This window comes from Marmota flaviventris, chromosome 15, assembly GCF_047511675.1.
Source record: "Marmota flaviventris isolate mMarFla1 chromosome 15, mMarFla1.hap1, whole genome shotgun sequence".
In the NCBI taxonomy this organism is placed as follows: Eukaryota; Metazoa; Chordata; class Mammalia; order Rodentia; family Sciuridae; genus Marmota; species Marmota flaviventris.
Genome location: NC_092512.1, coordinates 55,783,853 through 55,807,663, shown reverse-complemented (window position 1 = coordinate 55,807,663; position 23,811 = coordinate 55,783,853).

Genomic DNA, 23,811 nt, shown 5'->3' with positions numbered 1-23,811 from the left:
GGTCATGTTGAAATATAGGTGAGTATCTTGAAGGTATTAAGAGCCTGAGTCTCAACAGTTTTAAGTCAAAACCTCAATACTTAGTACAAAAAACAAACAGCTACATGATAATCTTAAAAAAAAAAACTATTTTTAAATGTTCATAATTTTCTATTTTTTATTGATGAAAAAATCTTTTAAAACTTAGCAATATTATGATTGTGGGTTCAAAAACATCTGTTTTCTGCTGAGAACTTACTCAGCATTTAAGGGTAGATAGATGAATTGATTTTATTGCACATGGGTTGAATTCTACTACTTTGTGAAAGTTCAGATCCTAGTTTGATCAAGGAGGTTAATATAAAATTAGTCAATGTATGAATAGATTACAGAATGGGGCAGTAACTAATGCAGTATTTAGAGTTGTGGAGGTAGCTAAAATAATGTTTTTGAAGTACCTTAAATTTCTTAAACCAGGTGTCCCATAAATATAGAGTACTGGATCTGATTATATAGTAATTCAACTCTACAGTGAGAAAATTGCTCACTAAAATGGGGTGAATTATCTCTTCTCCAAATACAAAGGTTCTAGTGCACTAATGTACTGGAAGTGATTATTTACCAAATGTCATTTGCATCCTTTGAAGTTAATCCAATTCACATGGTTAAAATGTGTATCTCTAGTGTCTATTTACATTGGATAATAACATCTTTTCATGTAAAATTTATATTTAAAATATTTGTGCTAGTAGATTTGTGTAGCCACTATTTTATAACCTCTGAACATATATATTCACAGTCAAAAATGGAAAATTTTAAGTAAGCTTTTGTTTTTAATATTATTAAAATCAAAATTTTATAATAAATCTTGAAATTATCAATTGTTACACTGATAGAGAGAAAAGAAATGTGAAGAGTAAGACAATTTGAAAAGTTCTTCCTTAGAAAATATCTAGTCACTTGATCTTCTATAAAATTGACTAGTTGAGCTTGTTAATTGTGTTAATGGAAAGAGCAATTTTAAGTTGTAATCAGGATTAAGCCAACATAAGAGTCTTCATTTTTCTTTTCCATTTGATGACAATTTTCTGTAATTAATATCAGTTCTTTTTTACATCAACTAACTGCCTTGATATTACAAATAGAAAATTATGCTGTAGCTTTAGGTAAGGATTAAATTGAGAATTTATGAATTCTTATTAACAGTCTTCTGTCATAAAATGTCCATAATTATAAAACAATATGAGTAAATAGTTACTGAAAACATGAAAATGCATAAGAAAAAGCTAATCTTAAAAATGGTAATATTTCTAAAGTTATATTAATTCAAATTCATCTAGGCTTATGAATTTGCATGGCATGTCTAAGAATCTAAAAGTGAATTGCAATATTTGAGTCAGACATTTGTTCATTTACAGCTGAACATAGATCTACTTTAACACTAGAAATGAGGTTAAAAGTAGACAACCGAAATCAATTGAATTTTCAGATTTAAATGTGATTATTGTTTAAGATCTGTAAAGTGATATCCAGTTTGTAACATTACAGTGAACTACACATTAATTCAATGGAAGTTTTGGGTTTTGTGTTCTAGTTGTTACAGGGGGAGAAAGTTGAAGATAATATGCATATCCACTCACATTGACTTTTCTTTTTACTCATTAATAGTTTCTATTTTGTTTTAGTGTCACACACATTTTTCTTATGTACTAATATATATGTCATTCATATATATATATATATATATATATATATAGACACACACACTTAAAATCTTTGTAATCATCTATATTTTGAGAACTATGACAACTTTCTGTGACACAAAATAATAAACGTTTTCCTTTTATCTCAAATCAAGTATCTAATGATTCTTAAAGGCTTTCAACTGATCTAAACAATTCTTCACATGGGACATAGTAAGTCTAGCCATTAGTGAATGAATTAAAATAATGCCATTTAAATATTAAGTATGAGCCAGGCATGGTGGCTCACTCCTATAATCCCAGGAACTTGGGAGATCACAAGTTTGAGGCCAGCCTCATCAATGTAGTGAGGCCATAAGCGAGTTAATTTAAAAAAAATTAAAAAAATAATAAAAGGGTTGGGAGGTAGCTCAAAGGTAAAACACTCCTAAATTGAATACCTAGTATGAATACACACACACACACACACACACACACACACACACACATATACATATACTATGATAAAACAAAATAATAAAAACAGAAATATTATATGATGCAAATATAAAATATGTCATCATATAATTCTAATTAACAGGCAGAATATGAGTATTCTGTTTCAGGATTTTCTTTTAGCAAAATAAGGACATCAATCCTGATTATTGGCTGAGTGAACATTATACACATTACTAAAAATAATAAATAGAGTAATAACCTTGCCACTCTATGGTGAGTTCTCCTTGGCATTACAGATGGAGCCAACTCATGTATAATGAATGATGAGCTCCCTGGGAAATTCAATTTTTCCTACTGTGTATAAATATGAAACTAAGTTGTTTCCTTTAAAAATAAGAAAAAAAATCACTTTAAGAAAGTCTTCCTTTAAAAACCAATTCTTTCCCTTCCATACAGAAAATAACTTCATTGTTTTCACATATAAATTTAATAATCTCAAAAATGTGTCTTATTATGTATTTATTAAATAAGAATGATCAATCAAAGGACCAAGTATGACAGGGTTGTTTCAAATAATCCACAAATATATTTTATATGGAGACAAACCATTAGAAAAGAACATACATGTGACCACAACTTAATCTCTTCATTGAAGTTGTACATCCTTTTGAAAGTGCTAATGATAATTTATTAGCCAAAAAAAATCTGTTCATGAATTTGTTTTATTTTTTATGCTTTTATCTAGTCATGAGCAATAATTATAAGCACTATATTTTAAATATTATTTACTAACATTATGAAATTATTGGCAAGCTTTTTGTTTAAAGTATGAAGAGATTGTTAAGTTTTAGGTTTTTAGAATTCCTGAAGAACTACAAAAAAGAAAGAAAATTCTGAACCTTCCAGTTTATAAAACATTGAAATTTATGGGGTACCAATATTTAGGGCAGACTCAGTGGAAAAGTTTCAGGTAACTGACTGAGCTTACTAGAATAACAAAATATTGCTACTGCAGAAATAAGTTACTCTGTCACTGGGGAAAGCCAGGGGAATCTACTTACATTTGAAGGAACGTCAAAGAAATGAAACTCACAGTTGAAGTAAAACCCAAACAAAACAGCAAGTTTCTTCATAAAAAAAGAAACAAATAGATGAAAGAAAATAATTTAACTGTGGTGTTAAATTTACAATAAATACACATAAAATAAAGTATTTGTATAAAATTCATTTCAAATAATGTTTATTTAAGTCAGAGAAATACATGATACCGAATGAGCTAAATATTGGAGTTGAATTCCGACACTTTTTTTTTTCTTTAGGTGGAATTTGGTAAGCTTTTAGAAGCATTAAGTTCGCTCATTATTATATCAAAGCTTTGTTGAACAAATGTTAAATCTGCTATATAAAGCAAGTATGAATAAAATGATTGTACATTCGGTTTTACATTACCCTTTAAAAAATAATTTCAAAGCCCAGCATTTAAATTTTAAGACTTTATATTTAAAGTTCTGAAGTAGTACCAAAGATCATAAAGGTCACATGCCTAACTTATTAATTTCTCAGATTTTTTTAATCAAAGTGCATTTCCTGTGACTATGAACTTTATTACTGAGTAAATGCTGTTTTGGTTTTTGTATCTGATATACTCATGTTTCATAAAGGAAATATTTACATTTCTATGTTTATGCAATTATGGTAGATTCCCTTTCTGAGTTAAAGAACAAACATTTCAGAAGAAATTGGAGTTGATAAAGGTATTTGAGTTATCATTCACATGAATGCATGCATATTTTGTTTTATATTATTATTTCTCTCAAGACAACATTTTGACATTTGCATTCTTTTGTGTAACCACATTTACAATAATTATTTAGGGAGTATTTCCATGCTTGACTGGTTTTAATATTCATGATGAGTTCTTCTGTATGATGGATTTTTCCATTCATTGGTTCATTATTTTATTATTATCTGAATGTAAGAATATAAATTTGCTAGGACTACTATAACAAAGTACCATAAAGTGGGTGTCTTAAACAATAGAAACATGTGCCATAGTTCTGGAGACTAGGATTCAGAGAACAATATATTCACAAGTATGGATCCTTTGGAGTGCTGTGAAGAATATTGTTTCTGGTGATTTGCTGGCAATTTTTGACACTCTTTGGCTTCTCCTGCATCATTCAGTCTGCCTTCATCTTCATGTGACATTCTCTGTCTGCACATCTGTGTTTAAATCTCCCCTCTTAATAAGAACACCAGCCATATTGAATTAGGAGCCTTGCTTTAGTATGACTTCATCTTAATAATAACATTTTCAATGACCTCAATCACAAATATGATCACATTCTGGGGTTATAATTTTAGCATGCATTTTTGGAGTGACATAATTCAACACAAAACAGTAAACATATTTTAATTTTTTAATTTGGGGAATATGTTTAACAGTCCTTTCCCATCTGACATGTGTTACAGTTCTCTTCATATACAACCAACAATATTGTTGGCTATAAAAAATTTGAATCTTCCTTTTGATTTAAAAAAATGGTGGAAATGCTCCATAATCAGCTCATTTTAAAGTAAGATTAATTGTATTTCTTTTGTTAATGACATTTATCCATTATTTTTTCTTTAGTACAGATATTATTTTCAAGTACTTTTATCTGCTACATGTTAAGCCAATTTAATCTGTAAAATCTTAAGTTACTAATTAGAATGATGACTTTGTTATTGAAACATATAGCCATTGCCCAAAAGGGCATAAACATTATAAACATTCTCTTCTTTCTCATAAAAAAATGTGTCCATTGTCAAAGTTTCCCTCTATGAAATCAATAGAGTTCTAGGTTTAATCTGCCTTGCAGTAGTGAGCATCATTTCTGTTAAGAAATGTTTATTCCAATTGCTGCCATAATCTCACTCTAACTACAGGAATAAATAAAAAAAAAAAGAAAGTCACAGTTATTTATAATAAGGACACTGACCAGAAATTGGACATATTATTTCCATTCCTAATCTATAGAACAGAAGGTAGACATTTGGCAACATTGAGCTCCAGGTAATATTGAGAAATATAGTCTGGTATTTAAGATCCTTGTGATAAACTAAAAATTCTATTAACAGGGAAGAAAGAGAATAGATATTAGAAACACCTTGGAGGCTTGGCTATAATCCTCATTTTGTTTCTCTTAAATATATACTTATTCTTATGCATTTAATAGACTTTTCTGTCTCAAGGTAAGTAACCTTAATGTCCCTTGCACTCACTGCATTGTACTCAAAGTCTAGGATCTTTGAAAAATGTGCAGTCTAACGTATTAGATCTGAATTTGGATTATTATGGCACAGTACTTTTTCATTAAAAGAGCAACTATCTGTATTTTGCTTCCTCAATGCCACTACAATCCAATAGGTAATTGTAGAATAAAGGCATACCAGCAAAAGTCTTTCCTTTTAGACTACTGAAGAATGATATCACATAACAGTCTCTGTTTTTTTAAAATATATCTTTTTTAGTTGTTAGACATTTATACTATTTATTTATATGCAGTGCTGAGAATCAAACCCAGTGCCTCACACATGCCAGGCAAGTGAGCTCCTGCTGAGCCCTAGCCCCAGCCCCAGCCCCCAGTCTCTGTTTTAATTGTTAAGTCACAGTTTCTATAAAGAACTGTATATATCCAAGGGATATATCATGTGAAAACACAGACCCATATGCATGATAGTTCTGCAGTATATGTCAATCCAAAAATTTCCCTTAGCTACTAAATGCAGAAGAAGTGACATAAACCAGTCTCAAGAATAACCATATTATCAGTGTAGCTACATTTGTTTAGCAATTGTCACCTGAAGCATAATCAGTATTCCAAATTTAAATGAAACAATACATTTTTTTTTTCAAAGTAAAGAGATAAAGAAAAATCACAAATTTTGCTCACGGAGTTACTTGATAATCAATGTAAATAATAATTTATTTTTTAAAATTATAACAACTGGAAGCAGATTAAAAATGGTATTGAATCGTATTTCTATGTTGAATACTTGAAATAATTTACCTCTAAAAGGAAAATCTATTTTTAGATTAAAATAGTACTAAAGTAATACTATTTTAGAATTAGGCTTTTTAAAATTTTACTTAAGGGTACTATTCTCCCTCAAAATGTAGACTTTCAAATATTTTTATTTATAAGTAGTTTTTGTTCAGCCATCCTTTTGATACTTAACGTCGTCGTGATTAAGGATCATCTACAGAGAGAGGCAGAACAGTATAGAATTCTAGAGTGCTTATTCTCTAGTCAGTTTTTGTACCCATAGGCTTATTATTTATTTATTTTACAGTAGAATGCATTTTGACATATGGTACACAAATGGACCACAACTTCTCATTCTTCTGGATGTACAAGGTGCAGAATCACACAAGAAGTATAATCATACATACCTATAGGATAATAAAGTCTGTCTCATTCTACCATCATCCCATCCCCACAGCCCCATCCCTCACCTCACTCACTCCCCTGTACACAAACTAAAGTTCCTTCAATATTCCCAACCCCCACCCCCATCCCACTATGAATCAGCACCCAATTATCAGAGAAAACATTCCTCATTTGTTCGGTATTATAGATATTTACACTAAAATAATTTTATTTATTTAACTTCTTTTATGATTTGAATATTTGTGCTTCTTCCAAAATTCATTTGAAATTTAATCCCCAATACAATGATATTAAATGAAGGCTTTAGGAGGTGATTAAGCATGACTGCTCCATTATCATGGATAGGATTACCACCTTATAAAAGAGCTAGAAGGAGATAGCTTTTCCCCTTTTGCCCTCTCATGTTCCACCATGTGAGGACATAATATTTGTTTCCTCAGAATGGCACATAATTCAGGCACCATCTTGGAAGCAGAAACCAGGTACTTACTAGACACTGAATGTGATGTTGTTTTTATCCTGGACTTCCCAACCTCTGAACAGTGAGGAATAAATTTTTCTTGTTTATAGGTTACCCAGTCTCAGGTAATTTACCATAGTGGCAGAAACAGATCGATAACTCTTAAACATATTCAAGTATCTTTTGAACTCCTAATTTTTGAATGCCAGGTGACATATTTTTCTCTCTAAAATCATATACTGACAGAAATTATTTGAATCTCTTCTTTCCTCTATTGATTTTAGAGTGCCATACATTTTAAATTACCTTGATATACTCATCATTTAATTTTATATATATATATAATATTTCATGTGAAATATATATTTTTATATATATAAAATTAAGTGATGAGTATATCAAGATAATTTAATTATATATACAAAGTTTAATAACATGATTATATATTGAGATAAGTTATATATATGTGTTTATATATATATATATATATAAAATTTTATAGCTTTCCGATTATTTAAAAAGCATGTGATAGAAATCTTTATTTACCAATGTTTTTTTTTTGTTTTTCATATATGTAAAGTTTACTGAAGTTTTTTTCATTTATTGAAAAAATTTAGCACTTTAATAGGTTATTTTATTTTTATGATAATTTTATCAATAAAATATTATTACCTTCTTTGGTTTAGAGTGTGGGAAGTAGGGCTCCAGTTACACAATTGGAAAATGGAGAAAACTTTCTCTCACATGTTTCAGCATTGAAGTTATCTATGTTTAAACTAGCAACAACTTGGTGTTTCCTACCCTATAGTATCCTAGAAAGCAGAGGAGGGTCAAAACAATGCTATGCTACTTGAAAGAGATGCCCAGTAGCATAATGCCACCACTTGAGTTCTCCACGGGGAAGCTCTGTGTACATGGCTATTTGTATGTAGCCCTGGGATTTCTAGTGGATTATATAGCCAAAATCTGCTAAAAAAATTCAAGTGACATGGAGGACATAATTGAGGTTTATACTTTGTCACTGGTAAGCAAAGCTCTCCCTCTGTTTCCTGGTTTTCATGTCCTAAAGTACTCTCCTCCATGATGTCCTTCCACCATGATTTTCTGCTTTACTTTGAGCCAGAGCTATGGAGTTGGCTCACCATGGACCGAAACTTTGGGCCCATGAGTCAAAACAAAACAAAACAAAACAAAAACCAGAAACTACTTTTATTCTCAGTTGTTCTTCTCAGGTCTTTTGATCACAGTGACACAAACTTGACTAAAACAGAAACTGATAACAAGAAGGAGGGTCCTTGCTGCATCTACTATCACTCTGTGGTCCAGAAGCCCTTGGAGCTGGTTTGTGGTAGGAATTTTGAAAAGTTGAGAGATGTAGGATGGAAACACTTTAGGATATGGTAAGTGGAGCTTAATGGGTAATTCTGGTGGGATCTCAGAAGACCAGAACACTGATAGGACTATAGCTAAAGACTGGATACAGGGCATTTGGAGTGTGATAAGGACTTCAGGGTATAGTCATTATGAATATTAGTGCCCTCATAAAAGTAGCTTCTCACCCTCTGCCATGTAAGGGAACCATGAGAGGATGTCCTTTGCGAATACAACAGTGAGCCCTTACAGATTTGCCGACACCTTGATCTTGGACTTTCTAATCCTCACAACTGAGAGAAATAGATTCTTATTCTTTATAAGCTGCTTCATATGGTAGTATTTGTTACAGTGACCCACAGAGCCTAAAGTAAAAATGAAAACAAGAACAATCCAAAAGAAACACACAAAAAAAGAAAGCAAATGGTAGACAAATTCCCATATATAGATATATACATGTAAATATACACACAAATATACACCCCTATATATTTTTTCTTGTGTGTCTGTATGTGTGCGTATTACTTGTCTCTGTTCTTTATGAAATTTAAGTGCAAAAAATATATTAATTTTATGTCTGCTTTCATTAGTTTATTGTAACTATGAGATTTTTTTCTAGTTATTGCACCCTCTTCTGTATTTTGATTCCATTTTATGAATATACCTCTATTTGTTTATCCTTTCTAATGACTGCTGGTGAATATTGAGGATGTTTGTCATGCTTTACTATTAGAAATACTGATACTCAAAACACTCTACATATTTCTTGAAGTCACACACACACACACTTTTATACATACACACATCAAGGACACTTATCATTACTCAACAACTAATTGTTCCTCATAATTATGCATTTCTTTAGCTTCAATAGACATTCCTTAGCATTTTTTAGATGCCTGGAACAACTTAAATGACTACCACCAATATATACAAATTGATTTTTCTATATTTCTGGTAAAATACTGTGTAAATTTTGAAAATTATACTTTTCCTGTGACTATATCATAGAATTTTAATGAAAATTTAAATTTTTCTAATCACTAATAAAGATGAGTAAATGTGGTAGGCATAATTATAACCTGCCTCCTCTACAAGATTAACTGCCTTATAGTATACACACCCTGCAAAATTCTTTCCCCTTGAGTGTCAGTCAGTATGATAAATACAGTTTACTATGAATATAATTGATCTTGCTCTTATGATTAGGTTATGTTAATATGGCAAAGTTGAAAGAATTATGTAGATGTAATCAAGATCTCTAATCAGTTAACTATGAGATAATCAAATGGTAGATTACCCTAGGTGAGCCAGACCTAATCAGATGAGCCCTTCAAAGAAGGACATAGAAGTCAAGGATTTAAACCAGCAAAAGTTCTCTACTTTGTGTGCTGTCCCTGAAAAAAACAGTGGTCAAAGTGTATGCAATGTTATTAACTGAGTTTTTTCAACAACCAAATGAGATTGGAAGGAGACCCTGAAACTTAGCTGACATCACAGCTTCAGATAATACTTAGATGGTAGCCTGTGGAACACTGAGTACAGGGCCCCCCCAGTGCTTGAGTCAGAAAAATTATGAGATTTCTCAATTTCTCCATTTGTGGTAATTTGTTATAGGGCAATAGAAAACAAATATATCAACTATATAAATATGTATATGTGTGTGCATATGTGCGTGTATACATGTAAAATATATGTATACATATAATGTGGAGGAGATATAAATTCAGATTGAGGATGTTTTTTGGTAGGAGTAAGAAATGACTTGTAGCTGTCACCATGGAGCTTCTGGAGTGTTATATTTCTTGATTTTGGAGCACTTTAAGATGATATGCTCATTTTGTGAAAATTTGTAACTGTGCATTTATAATTTTTACTTTTAGTTATGTTTTCCTTTGATAAAATTTACTAAAGTTTAAGTTTTATGAATCTCATTTTTTTATGAAAAATAATTTTCTTATCATTAAATAAATCTAAAGCTTTGGGATTATGTTTTCATGGATGCTTGGTGGATCATATTTCAATAATACAGACAGCATCATTGCATTCAATTGAATTTCTAAACTTTTTACTTTCTTTCATTCAATTTCAAGTTTTTTAAACCTCATATAAATTGTATTGGATACTGCTGAATACATTTAAAGTCCATTGTATATAGTCTCATGTTTTTGGTATATGATATGGAGAATATTTTTAGTAAATTATAGTGATATCTGCTAATGTAATTTTAGAGAGTACTATTTGTATATTAAATTGTGAGGTATTATGGATAAGCAACATTCAATACTTTTAAAATAATAATGATGCATATGATCCATTTATCACTAGGAAAATTTTCTTTATATTTATTGCATGCACATGCGTACGTGTACACACACACACACACACACACACACACACATTCTATTATTGGATAGAAGAGTCCCTGAAAAATTTATTTTTTTCTATTCTCTTAGGATAATTTTCTATGATGTGACTGCTGTACTATTGCCCAATGTCATCACCATCTAAAATTGTATCCTATATATATTTTTTAATTTTCCTAATTTTTAAGAGTACATTTGAAAAAAAAAACAGAGTAAAACATGGAATTTTGCAATATTAGCTTCTAAAAATATATTATTTTACATTCCAATTACTATTCCAATTCCATATAATAACAGCAAGATAAAATCTAAATTAAATGTAAAATTACATTCTTTAGATACCATATTTTGACAATAGACCACTGGTCTTATATTTACTTTATGTTGCTCCAAAACTTCAAGTAATTTTGCCCAGAAGGAGATTCACAATTGAATATGCTACTAATTTAAAAAAAATTAATCAGTTTGCTCTCTGTTTGCGATGCTAAATAAAATAAACAATTGCTATTTTCTCTATAAAAGCTTAGAGTGTGGTTATGAAAATAATATAGTGTAACTATATAGTTAAATAGCTAATTCCCATAAGTCTAGAATCTAATCAGTTTTATTGTGTTCTAGTTATTATTTTTCTGTATTGGAAGAGCAAAATAGTAATCCAAGTTATCTGTTACAAATATGAAGAATAGTTGTGAAGAGGTTGCAGAATTTAAGTATAAACCCTTGTATTTCAAAAGACAGGAGTTGTTTAACCCTGACTGTGTACAAATAGCACAAATCATGAAGATATAACCAAAAGTGCTCAGAAGTGACAAGTGAGTTAATGCCAGAATAACTATATATTTAAAGGTATAAAATTGGGCATGGTGAAACACAGTATTGAGAACTGGGTGCCACAAATTGAACCAACCTGGAATCCTGAGCTACTACATGAAGAAGAGCTGCTTTGGTGGGCTGCCTAGAACACAGAGCAGTTTGTTGAACAAGAAATATCAGAACTTTCTTGTGATCAGTCATTGAAATCCTACGTTCTTTTTTTTTTTTTTTTTTCCTTTTAGTGTAACCTCCTTTGTCCTGATTTACACAAATTATGCAGTGGTTGAGAAATATGTGCAAGAGTAAGTCAACAGACTCTATCTAAAAGATTTAGATAATTACCAAGAGCAATAGGTATGCTGAAGAAAAAATTTTTAAAAATGAGAACTGTGTGAACATTCCAAATTATCAAGTATACTGCACAAAATCTACATGAAAGGTAACAAACACTGCTTATATTGGAAAAGATCTAAAAGAGGCAATAGGAAAAAAATAAATGACATAATTAACAAAGTAATTTAAATAAAATATATGGTCTTAGCAATTTAAATAAAGCCTTATAATTAAAAATCTAATAAAATAAAGTATGAAATAAAAATCAGACAAAAATCTAATAAAACAAAGTATGAAAAAATACACCCTAAAAATTACCCTAAAAGAGTCAAATACAGAAAAAGTAGATATAGTCATTCTGGATATATGCAGTGAATAAAAACTCAAAGATGGCATTAGCCATTTTTAATGAGAAAAATTGAAATTCAGTGAAAAAATAAATAAATAATATATAATCTACTTTTAAAGAAAATTAAAGAGGATTTAATGCACCAAATAATGTAGCATTGTCACAGAGCCAAATCATCAAAAAATGTAAGGAAAAATAAGAACATGTTTGTAGCAGAAGACATTAATTTTTATTTTATAATTTATGTTGTGAAAAAATCAATAGTTGATTATAATAATAATGATAATACTACGTGGGTGTAAGTTTTCAAATTCTGTACATTGATAGTAATAAATACATTTTTATTACCACATACTTTTCATAAATGCATTTCATATTAAGTCACAAAACACTTCAGTCAGTTCTGAAGAGTTTAGCTAAAACTGGCTACATCCTCTAATTCAATAAACACAGAAGTGGTAGGAAAATATGAAGAGTAACAATGTATAAATTTTAAAATTATGGGTGTGTAAAAACTACATTTGTATGTATATAGATATATACATATGTGTATTTAGCAACTTCATTAGGCATATTTTGAATATCATAAAATGAACCTATTTCAAGTAACTTTATTTACTGGTGCAACAGCTAGCATTAAGTCAGTTTTAAAAATTTCCGTTTTCCCCAGTAAGATCCTGTATGTCCAATGAAAGTTCATTCCATTCTCACCTCCAACCACAATCATCTGTATTCTATAAAATTGCCCTTGATGAACATCAAATGTTTTCTCTCATATGGTGAAGCTAATGTAAAGAGAGAGAAAGAGAGGGAGAGAGAAGGAAGGAAGGGAGGGAGGGAGGGAGGAAAGGAAGGAAGGAAGGAAGGGCAGGGAGATTTCATCCAAATAGAATAAAGATCAGTGGAGTAGAGGAATGGAATTGAAGGGAAAGAGGAGGGGCAGGATAAGGAAAAAACAGTGGAATGAATCTTCATATATATGAAAGTTAGGTCAGATATATATATATATATATATATATATATATATATATATATATATATATATATATATATGAAATTACAGTATATATATACATTATACATATATAATATACATATATAATTACAGTATACATATATATATGTAATTTCATATATATATGTACATTCCATTCTCACCTCCAATTACAATGAATCTCACCTTTATGTGTAGCCACAAGACACTGATTTTAATATATATGCATATAAGTGAATAGCTGAAAGATCAGTAGATAAAAAGAAACAGTAGGAGGGAGGAAGGAAGGGAAAGGGGCAGTACTGGGGACTGGATTAGAGCAAGTTATATTCCATACATTTATAATGATGTCAAAATAAAGGCCACTGTTATGTATAACTAATACAAACCAATACAAAATGGAAAAAAAAAAAAGTGCTTGTATTGGACCTTTAATTAACTGAGCTTGCCGGAGTGTGGCTGCAGCAAAATAACCGGGGGGTGATGAAGAACTTGTGTAGATTGACACAGGAGGAGTGGAAGCCCTTTACTGTAGGACAGGAGTGGTATTTATACATTCCACACAGCTTATCTAATTAACATAAACCAAATACATCAGTCAACCAATAAGAAATCTCCACACTTAATGGCTTGCTGGCTCCACCTCACAACCGCTCCCTCTGGCATTTTGCCAGGCGCCATCCAGACTTGTTTACAGACTCTAACAATTCCCCCTTTTGTTTAATTTAAATAACGACCATAGTGGTTTTTACACAAACACCATAAATAATCTGCTACAAGCAGAAGGGGAGGATACAAAATGCCACAATACCAAGCCAATTGATGGCTCCATGCAAGAAGCCCTTGGAAAAATTATACCAGCAATGACACCATTTGCAAAGATACAAAGAGTTACAATTTGTTGTAGATTACAGTTTGTTGTCTCAGTCCAGGTAAAGCAGTGTATCAATAGATTAACTCACAGTCCAGGTAAATCACAGTCCAGGTAAGTTCTGCAGGCAGCTAGCTTAAATCACAGTCCAGGTAAGTTCTGCAGGCAGCTAGCTTGATCCGAAGTCTTGTCTGGTTTTCAGCAACACTGGAAATTCTTCCACCCTCGTTTTCACTGGCACTGGGAACTCCAGCAATGATGTTAAAGAAAATCCTGTAGTATTCCAGCAGGTGCTAAGAAAACAACCTTCTGAATAATTTAGTACATTATCTCAAGGTTTTTTACATTTGAAATAAGCCTTAATAGTGCTTATTATTCATTAGCTTCCAGGTGTGGGAGAACCATTGTAGCTTAGTTATTGGCATTGAAAATGACCAAACATCAGGGATGCCAGTAGAGTCTTTTGCTGGCTGTAGTGTCCTGGGCAGCCCCAGATGGCCCTGGGGAGTGTCCCGGACTCAAACTGCCACCGGGCATAGGGAGCAAGAGCCTGCGAGACTGTGCCTCCAGGTCAGGTTTGGATTTGGGGTCTTGCAGTGGAGTCCCGCTCCCCGGGCTGGGGGCGGGGAATTGCAGGCTACCGCTGCTTGGAAAGCCCTTGCTGCACCATGACCAGCTCAGGCATGTAGCAGCTGTGGCGCTGATTCACGCACCCTCCGGTAACGAAAAGTATTCCGTAATAGCCTTTTGCTGCAACTTTTTTTCCTGATAATCCTTCTTCTTCTTAACTTTCTTTTTCTTTCTGACTAGAGTTCCTGGGCTTCCATCAACACATGCCCTAATTGCTCTTGGTTCCACTGGGGTGCCTCTTTCCCTTATCAATTTACTTAACACCCCTTCCATATTTTCATCACAAAGACAATACAATACACTGAGACAAAACAAGACACAAACATACTGTATCAATCTTCTCCATTTTCTTGAAATGGTCATTTTTCCTCTCGCCCTATCTGCTTTGCTCCTGTCCTACCTAGGGACAGGCAGCTTTTTTTTTTTTTTCCTTCACTTAACCCCGAGTGTCCCGGGTCTCCCCGTATGGGCCACCATCTGCCAGAGTATGGCTGCAGCAAAATAACCAGGGGGTGACGAAGAACTTGTGTAGATTGATACAGCAGGAGTGGAAGCTGTTTATTGTAGGACAGGAGGGGTATATATACATTCCACACAGCTTATCTAATTAACATAAACCAGATACATCAGTCAACCAATAAGGAATCTCCACACTTAATGGCTTGCTGGCTCCACCTCACAAACCACTCCCTCTGGCATTTTGCCAGGTGCCATCCAGACTTGTTTACAGACTCTAACATTTTTCTGGCAAAATGCCAGGCGCCATCCTGACTTGTTTACAGACTCTAACATGAGCTCATGCAACACATAATCTCCTCTGTCTAGCTGCCTACTCTTAAATAATATTTCAGAATTTAATCCATGATGTAACACAGTCTATAGTTCCTATTTTAAATTGTTGAGTAATATTTTATTGTGTGTTTACACCACATATTGTCTATCCACTCCTCAGTTGATTGACATTTAATTTGTTTCCACTTTACATATTGTGAATAACACTTCTGTGAACATTCATGTGAAAGTCCTTGCATGGATATGTTTTCATTCATCCTGGGCATACACTCTGAAGTACTGGATCCTATGGCAGTTTTATGTTCAACTTTTTAAGAAAACACCATTCTGTTTTCCAAAGTAGCTATACCACATACACTTTCCCAGCACTTTATGAGAGGTCCCATTTCCCCACAGAATTGCCAGTATTTGTTAGCATTAGTCTTATTTTCTATTGTTAATGTGGTGGGTATAAAAATCTTATCTCATTCTAGTTTTAATTTGCATTTCCTAATGAGCTCTTTGCTTGTACTTATTAGCCATTTGCATATATTATTTATAAAATCTGTTAATATCTTTTACCCATTTTGAAAATTTATTTACAGTATGTATGTCATAAAATGTTATTATGTATATAATGAATGCATGGAAAATAACTGAAATTTCTATATCTAAGTTTATGGAAAAAAGCTAAAGTTATTTTAGGAAGCAAATTCATGGCCAAGATATTTATATTAATGGAAAGAATAGAGTGAAAGTAAATGAATCATTAGGTAATAAATTAGAAATTACAAAATCAACATAGGAAAAACTAAAAAGAATTAATACAAACCTAAACATAAATCAATAAATTAGAATAAATAGAACTAAATGAATTAATAAAACAATAAGACAAATTATTTTCTAAACTAATCAAGGAAAAATTTATTATAATCAAATGCACATACACACTAATAATAGATGAAATAATAGATAAATGGGATATTAACTAAATAATGTAAGGCTACATTTTCTACTTTATATCAATACATTTTAAATCTGAATAACATAAATAATTTTTTAAGAAAAATATATATTGCTACAACCAACCACAAAACAGAAAGATACCTTTATTAGAGTAGTGCAAAGAAACAGAATTTTTAAAAAGATTTATGCTAAAAATATGAACTGTTTCCCCAAGCAATCCATTAAGAGATGATTGAAATATTTTCCCTCATATATTCTGTGGGGAATATATTCTGAGATCTCCCCCCGCCACTGGGTTCCTGAAACACAGACCATACTGAATCCTATAACTGAATCTGACATATTCTATGTTTTTTCCTATGCTTACATTTCCATGACAAAGTTTAATTTATATATTTGATGCAGTGAAAGGATAATAACAATAATAATGAAATAAATCATTTATAACATATTATCATAAGTTTATGAGAGGTCCTTTCCCTTCTTTCTTATTTGCAAAATAGTATCTTATAGTTTAACCATTTCACTTAAATAAAGCATTTTGCAGCTTCTCCTTAGCACACCTGAATTGCCAGCATTACTATTACTGTACTTTGGTGCCATTATGAAAAAAATAATAATAATAAAGGTTATTTGAACATAAGCGACAATGTTCTGCCACAGTTGATTTGATTATTGAGACAGCTACTGAGTTACTAATATGTGGGCAGTCTATAGAGTATAAATACACTGGACAAAGGAATAATTAATTTCCAGGGCAGAAGGAGCAGGACAGCATGAAATTTCAGCATGCTAATCAGGACGATTCACTATTTAAAACTTATAAACTGTTTATTTCTGAAATTTTTCCTTTTGTATTTTCAGACCATGGTTTGCTGTGGGTAATTAAAACTGCAGAAAGCAAAACTGCAGACAAGGGCAGAGGGGCCCATAGTTTCAAAGCTATTAAAAATCCTCTAAAATACAGAAAAAAAAGAAAAGAAGATAGCCAAATATTAACCTAAAACAGCGATAAAAGATAAATTCAATATGCTGTGCTGTCCCCCAAAATAAAGAGAACTCCAGGTCAATCACACCTGTGAGTACCAGCTTAAAAACAAAAACAAAAAACATTAAATAGGGGCTGGGGTTGTAACTCAATGGTAGAGGGCTCACCTAGCATGCACAAGGTGCTGGGTTCAATCCTCAGCACTACATAATATGTATTTTTTAAAAATAAGCATTAAATAGCCAGGTGCAGTGGTGCACACCTGTAATCCCAGTGGCTTGGGAGGCTGAGGCAGGAGGATCACAAGTTCAAAGTCAGCCTCAACAATTTAACAAGGCCCTAAGCAACTTAGTGAGACCCTGTCTCAAACAAACAAACAAAAAGTCTAGGGATGTGCTTCAGTGATTAAGTGCCACTGAGTTCAAGCCTTGGTACGAAAACCAACCAAACAAAAAACATTAAGTAAATTATCAGCAATCATTACCCTGAAGTGAATTAATCCAGACTAAAAGACTCTTATTCCATGGGTACACTTGGTGTGCTATTTCCTTAAATCTGACTGCTCCATTACCAGCATCCACATTTAGCATTTAAATACTACTTGGCGATATTTGATGTTGATGCACTCATCATCTTGGAGTGTCTAATATACACAGGTGACTCTTAGGTGTCTCGCATCACTGTTAGTCTTCAGTAAATTATCTCATAAGAAATGACTGATTCTCTAGGTCTTCTTGCAAGGAGTCCCAGGACTGCCCTCTGCTATAATCTTCCTTTGCATTTCTCTAAATGGTTCACATCAATTTTCTTTTTTGTTTGCAAAAGAGGAAGAAGTATTTCTAGACCAGACATAGTTATTAGATACTGCAGTTCTACACTTAATTACTTAATTTTATGCATAACTCACTTAATCAAATAGAGATAGAGTGGTTCTTTTGCATACAGTACAAGCACTGATAATTTTGCATTTAAAACAGCAAATCAAACAAAACGCTAACATAATATGTACACATAACATTTCATAACATTTTTCAAATTTCAAAAACTCATTAAATTAGTGGTCAAATCCAGAGCAACACACATTAAAACCAGAACATCTAGGGTAGGGAAATAACTTTTTATTTCTGACTCTTTTTTTCCCCCTGTTCTTATCTTAATCAATCCATATTCTAATCAATCTGTTATATTTGTCTGTCTGTTATAGGGCTATTATTCAACTGTTTCCTGGAATTTCCTTAAAATTCTGCTCTCTTATAAGACTTAAACATGCTTTTAGGATAAGCTGGGCATTCAGATTCCTTTCTGAGGACAATAGAAAGCCTCGGATTATCTACTAATGGAAGTAAATGTCTGGCCTGATTGGGAGGAAAGTGCTACAGCATTGTACATTTTCTGTTCCTACTGAAAGAAGGAATGAGATTGGAATAAGTGCTATGGGAGGAAACTAGAAATAAGGTAATTTCTTTGGGTCTTGCCTGGACGAGCATGAAGAGGCCTAGATAAGGTGTGAGACAGGGTATTGAGAAAGCACCTAATTAAGGGTAGGCTGCCAGGAGGGAGCAGAAGGAACACTGTGGTTTTAGAGCAGTGAAGTAGCAAGTCCAGACTTACAGGAATTCATATACCTGAGGTCTGGAACAGTCAAACCAGCTTGAGGCCATCTATCACCATAGCAGTTATTGGCTGCGGGGCTGTTTGAACCCTAGATTCCTGGAGAGAGTACAATACCAGAGTGACTACATCACAGAGCTCCTGACCCTGAGATCCAGTAAGTAGATGTTCATAAAGCAAGGATCAAGAGGTTTGGTTCTCCCTGGGCACTTAGCTCTGTTGGCGAACAGGCATTCATTAGAGAGATAAGGCTCAAGTTTGAGAGATAGGTCTTAAGTATTAGCAAGAGCCTATCTGAGGCCTCCTAAAGTAAAACAGCAGGCCACCCACCATAGTAGTGAGGGCTCAGAGAAGACACAGCTGTGGCTGTCGAAGAAGTCTAGGAACAAGGAAGTAATTTTATTATAAATGATAGTGTTGCCAACAACAGCAAAATGTACTAGGTGTGATAAATATTTTTCCTATTCATAAATATATATTTTTGTCGATTTTAACTCACTTGAACATTTTTTCATTTCTTATACCTATAAAGGATTAGTATGAAAATTTTAAAGTTAGGTTTTGAAAAAACTTTGGAATTAGAAAAGACTGTGGAGATATTTTTTTTCCTGCCACTTTTCCTTGAAAAAAAATTCAAATGAGAAATATGATGGGGAGATTCTCTGACTTGCTTAATAGTCATTCAACTATTGAGAGGTAATGAAAGAATTAATAATATACCTGTTGCTTATTCATAGCACAAATGTATTTTAATTATGTAATAGATAATCCTGTTGCTAACAAAGAGTTAATTTGCCAAATATATTTTTAAATTTCTTTCTATTTTTTAAAAAATAATTTTAAATGTTTGTGGCTTGATTTAAGCTTATAGAAATACAAGTCCTTTACTCCTCACTAAATAAAAGAAAAAGCTACTTATAACTCATTTATAGCAATAGGCATTGGTACATTCTATATGAATATACAAAATATAGAATGTCACTATGCATACATTTATAGATAAATATAATTTATGCATTTATATATAAATACACATAAGGATATATGTGCACATATATCCTTGTGTATATGTAACATTAACATCTGTTCTTTGAAGATGTAATTTATAGATACATGATGTTTTAGTTCATTTTCTATTGTTACAACAAAATAATCTGAGGCTGAGTACTTTTTAAAGAAAAGAAAACATTTATTTAGCTTACACTTCCAGGCTGAAATTTCAAACAGCATGGTGTCAGCTCTGATTCAAGCCCACCTAGGTGCCGGACATCATGGTAGATGGCTTTCTGGTGGGAGCATGTGTAAGAGTGAGAGATAACATGGCAAGGCAGAGATCCAGAGAAAGATTCAGAAGTCAAAGCAAGAGTTCCAGCAAAACCAGCTTACATTGGGAGTGACATGGACCTATTAAGCCACTCGATACAAATTTGGGGTTAGAGGCTCAACCTTTTATGAAGGTGCAAAATGAAAATCTTGGTTCCAGCTTGTCTCAGGAGTCATCTCATTTATATCATTAAAGATACCTACTTCTGCTTTTACTGAGAAATATGTGTTTGGTAAATGGGTAGGTGGCTGGATACAAGGTAGATAGATGAGAAATAAGGGAAAGAGAGAAAATGAAAGAGAGAGAGAGAGACTGAGTGGAGAAAAAGAGAGGGAGAAACAGGAAATAAAATTATATCCCAAGAACATGGTAAAGTGGATGCCATTAGATAATTGATAGGAGTAAAGAATTGTTACAGAGGAAGCAGACATTGCAATTTTCTCGGCCTGACAAGCTGAGAAAGGCATGGTGCGGGGTTATATCCCACTCCCCAGAATGATAGCTGAGAAGATGGCAACTTTGCTCTCAGCACTGCTTTACCTGACACAGAATATTTTAATGATTATAATAGAAATAACTTGGAAAATATAAGACTGGTGATTTAAATTGTTCTCTTAGGTATGTCATCTAAGAATTGAGTGATTTGGAAATTTATCTCAACTACTTAGCAATCTATTTTTTTTCTTGCTAGTTACTAGCATGACATTCTTTTGATGTGTGATTTCATTATATCATTATATTTACTTTTATGTTTCCGTTTTTTTTTCTGTTTTAACATTTTTTTTTCCTCAGGCTTTGGAACAACACAGTGCTTGGCACATAATGTGCATAGCATGCATATTTGTTGAATAAAATGTATATAATTACTAAAACACATTGCATAATGAATATTAAAGAAGCAATTCAGAAATAAAGCAAGTTCTTGAACTTTTTATTTTCATAGAAACCACATTCTTTCCCTAGGCCTTATTCTCGACCAGGAATCTAGGATAGGACCATAGTTAAACCACTCTCCATTGTTCTTAATTCTACAGCTTCTCAAAACAGAAAAATACAATGACATGAAAACTAAAGAATATATTGAAATAATAAATTTTGGAGACTTTTAGTTTGAGCTAGAATAAAACAGCCTCTTTCTTTTCTTGGCATTCTTATAATTCAAAAACTTGAACAGAATAAAATAGCAAACATAGGAAGACTCTAAGTGATGGAATGAAAATGATGACCCGGCTGAAGCCCAAGGGACTTGAAAAATGAAAATATGTTGAGTTTCTTGAGTTTATTCTTTGCCTCCCATCTCTCTAGGATGGGACAGGAGACAAGGTTGCTACCTAAAAACACCAAAAGAAGCAGGGAAAAAAAAAAACCAGGAAAAGCCCACTTCTTCCACCAAAGAATAAGCAAAAGGGGGTCTTAGTAGAATAGCATTTTTTTTTAAATACCAGCCCAACTCCAACTAACACTAGTGGAAAACTGTCTTCTGCCTATACCTGGTGTTAGTGGAATCAAGCATGGAGCCAAATTTTCACCCTTTACTTGGCAGCAAAGGACAGTATTTTGATTATTTCACCAGAATAGTTTTAGTGAGTCTGAACTTTTACTCCACAGGCAGAAATAGGGAAGAATAATATGGTATTATTCAGTACCCTACTTCCCCATATCTCTTAGTAAGAGACAATCCAAGAGGACAGTGAACCTCCAGCCTTACTGTCCTCCACTCCTACCATCAGCAGTGAGGTAGAATGAGGTTGCAAGAGGTGGTATGAGTTGACACTATGTTATCCTTCCTGGGAATCAGTAGAGTTGAGTTTATATCTTCACCGAGCAACAACAAGGTGGTGCAATTCCAGGCTCTATCATTTGGGGAACAATGTCAGTGATGCCTCATAGGAAACTGAACATTGATCTTCTCCCAGATCTGTGTGGTGGAGATAAATGGGGTGATTGCTGAAAAAGACGATTAAATAGGATTCTTACAACATATCCCAGAAGTCCGGGACACAATCCAAAATCACACATCATTTTTAGAGCCAGGACAATTATACTTAAATGAGAAAAGACAAACAACAGATGCCAACACTGATATGACTCAGATGTTAGAATCATTCAACAAAGATGAAATTTGCTTCAGTATGCAATTATGAACTCTAGTAACAAGTGAAAAAAATAGAAAACCTAGAAAAAAATTCCAAAAACCAAAAATAAGCTATAGAATGGAAAAATAAAGGCAGGAAGTTGTTGGGAGCATTTAAAACTGAAAATTTAAAAAAAAATTAAAGAAAATTTTACTGCATGGGCTCAATAGTAAAGTGAAGATGATAGAAGAATCAACTTTGTGATAGAGCAATAGAAATACCAAAGCTGAACAAAAAAGAAAAAGTTAAAGAGATTCATAGATCTCTGTACCCAAAACAAATGATCTAATATCCATGTTAAAATATCCCAGAATAAGATAAAAGAACAGTAGCTAAAAAATTATGCAGAAAAATAATGGCTGAAGATTTACCAAATTTGGTTACATGCATAAATCTACAGATTAAAGATGCTGAACAGAATCCAAACAGAACAAATCCAAAGGAATCTATACTAAGATACAACATAACCAATCTGAAAACTAAAAACAAATAAAAATCTTGAACTGAACTAAAGAAAAATAACACATTTCCTATCATGAAGGCATAGTTTAAATGACAGCTGATTTCTCATATGAACCTATGGAATCAGAAGGAAGTCCATATCCTTTCTTAAGAATGAAAAGAACAAGGCTGGGGATGTGACTCAAGTGGTTGCGCGCTTGCCTGGCATGCGTGGGGCATTGGGTTTGATCCTCAGCACCACATAAAAAATAAAATAAAGATGTTGTGTCCACTGAAAACTAAAAAATAAATATTAAAAAATTTTCTCCCTCTCTCTCTCTTAAAAAAAGAATGAAAAGAAAAATCCTGAATTGTATGTCCAGTAAAAATATTCTTCAAGAATTAATAGACTTTCAGCAGAAGGAAAATTAAGATAATTTGTACCCAATTAACCTATAATCAAAAAATGATTGAAGGAAGTTCTTCTAAGAGAAAGGAAAACAATAACTTTAATCTTTCACTGACACATCAGAATTTAATCACACATAGGATCATCAGCCAACAGTATCCCAATGACAGTGGAGTATAGTGATTTATTTATTCTTTTGTTTCATGTGTGTACAGTCGGCACTTGACTACCAGCTCTGTCAGATACTAGGCTAGGCGCAGGGAATATATTTCTGAACACAATAGAATTGCTCACACATGCAGAGAGCTTAGAATCTTCTGAGAGAACTTAACCTCAGACAAATAATAAGACAGATGTGTTATTTGTGATCATTTTAAATCTTATGAAATGTGTGGTTTCGATGAGGTTGTATGTCAAATGATTCTT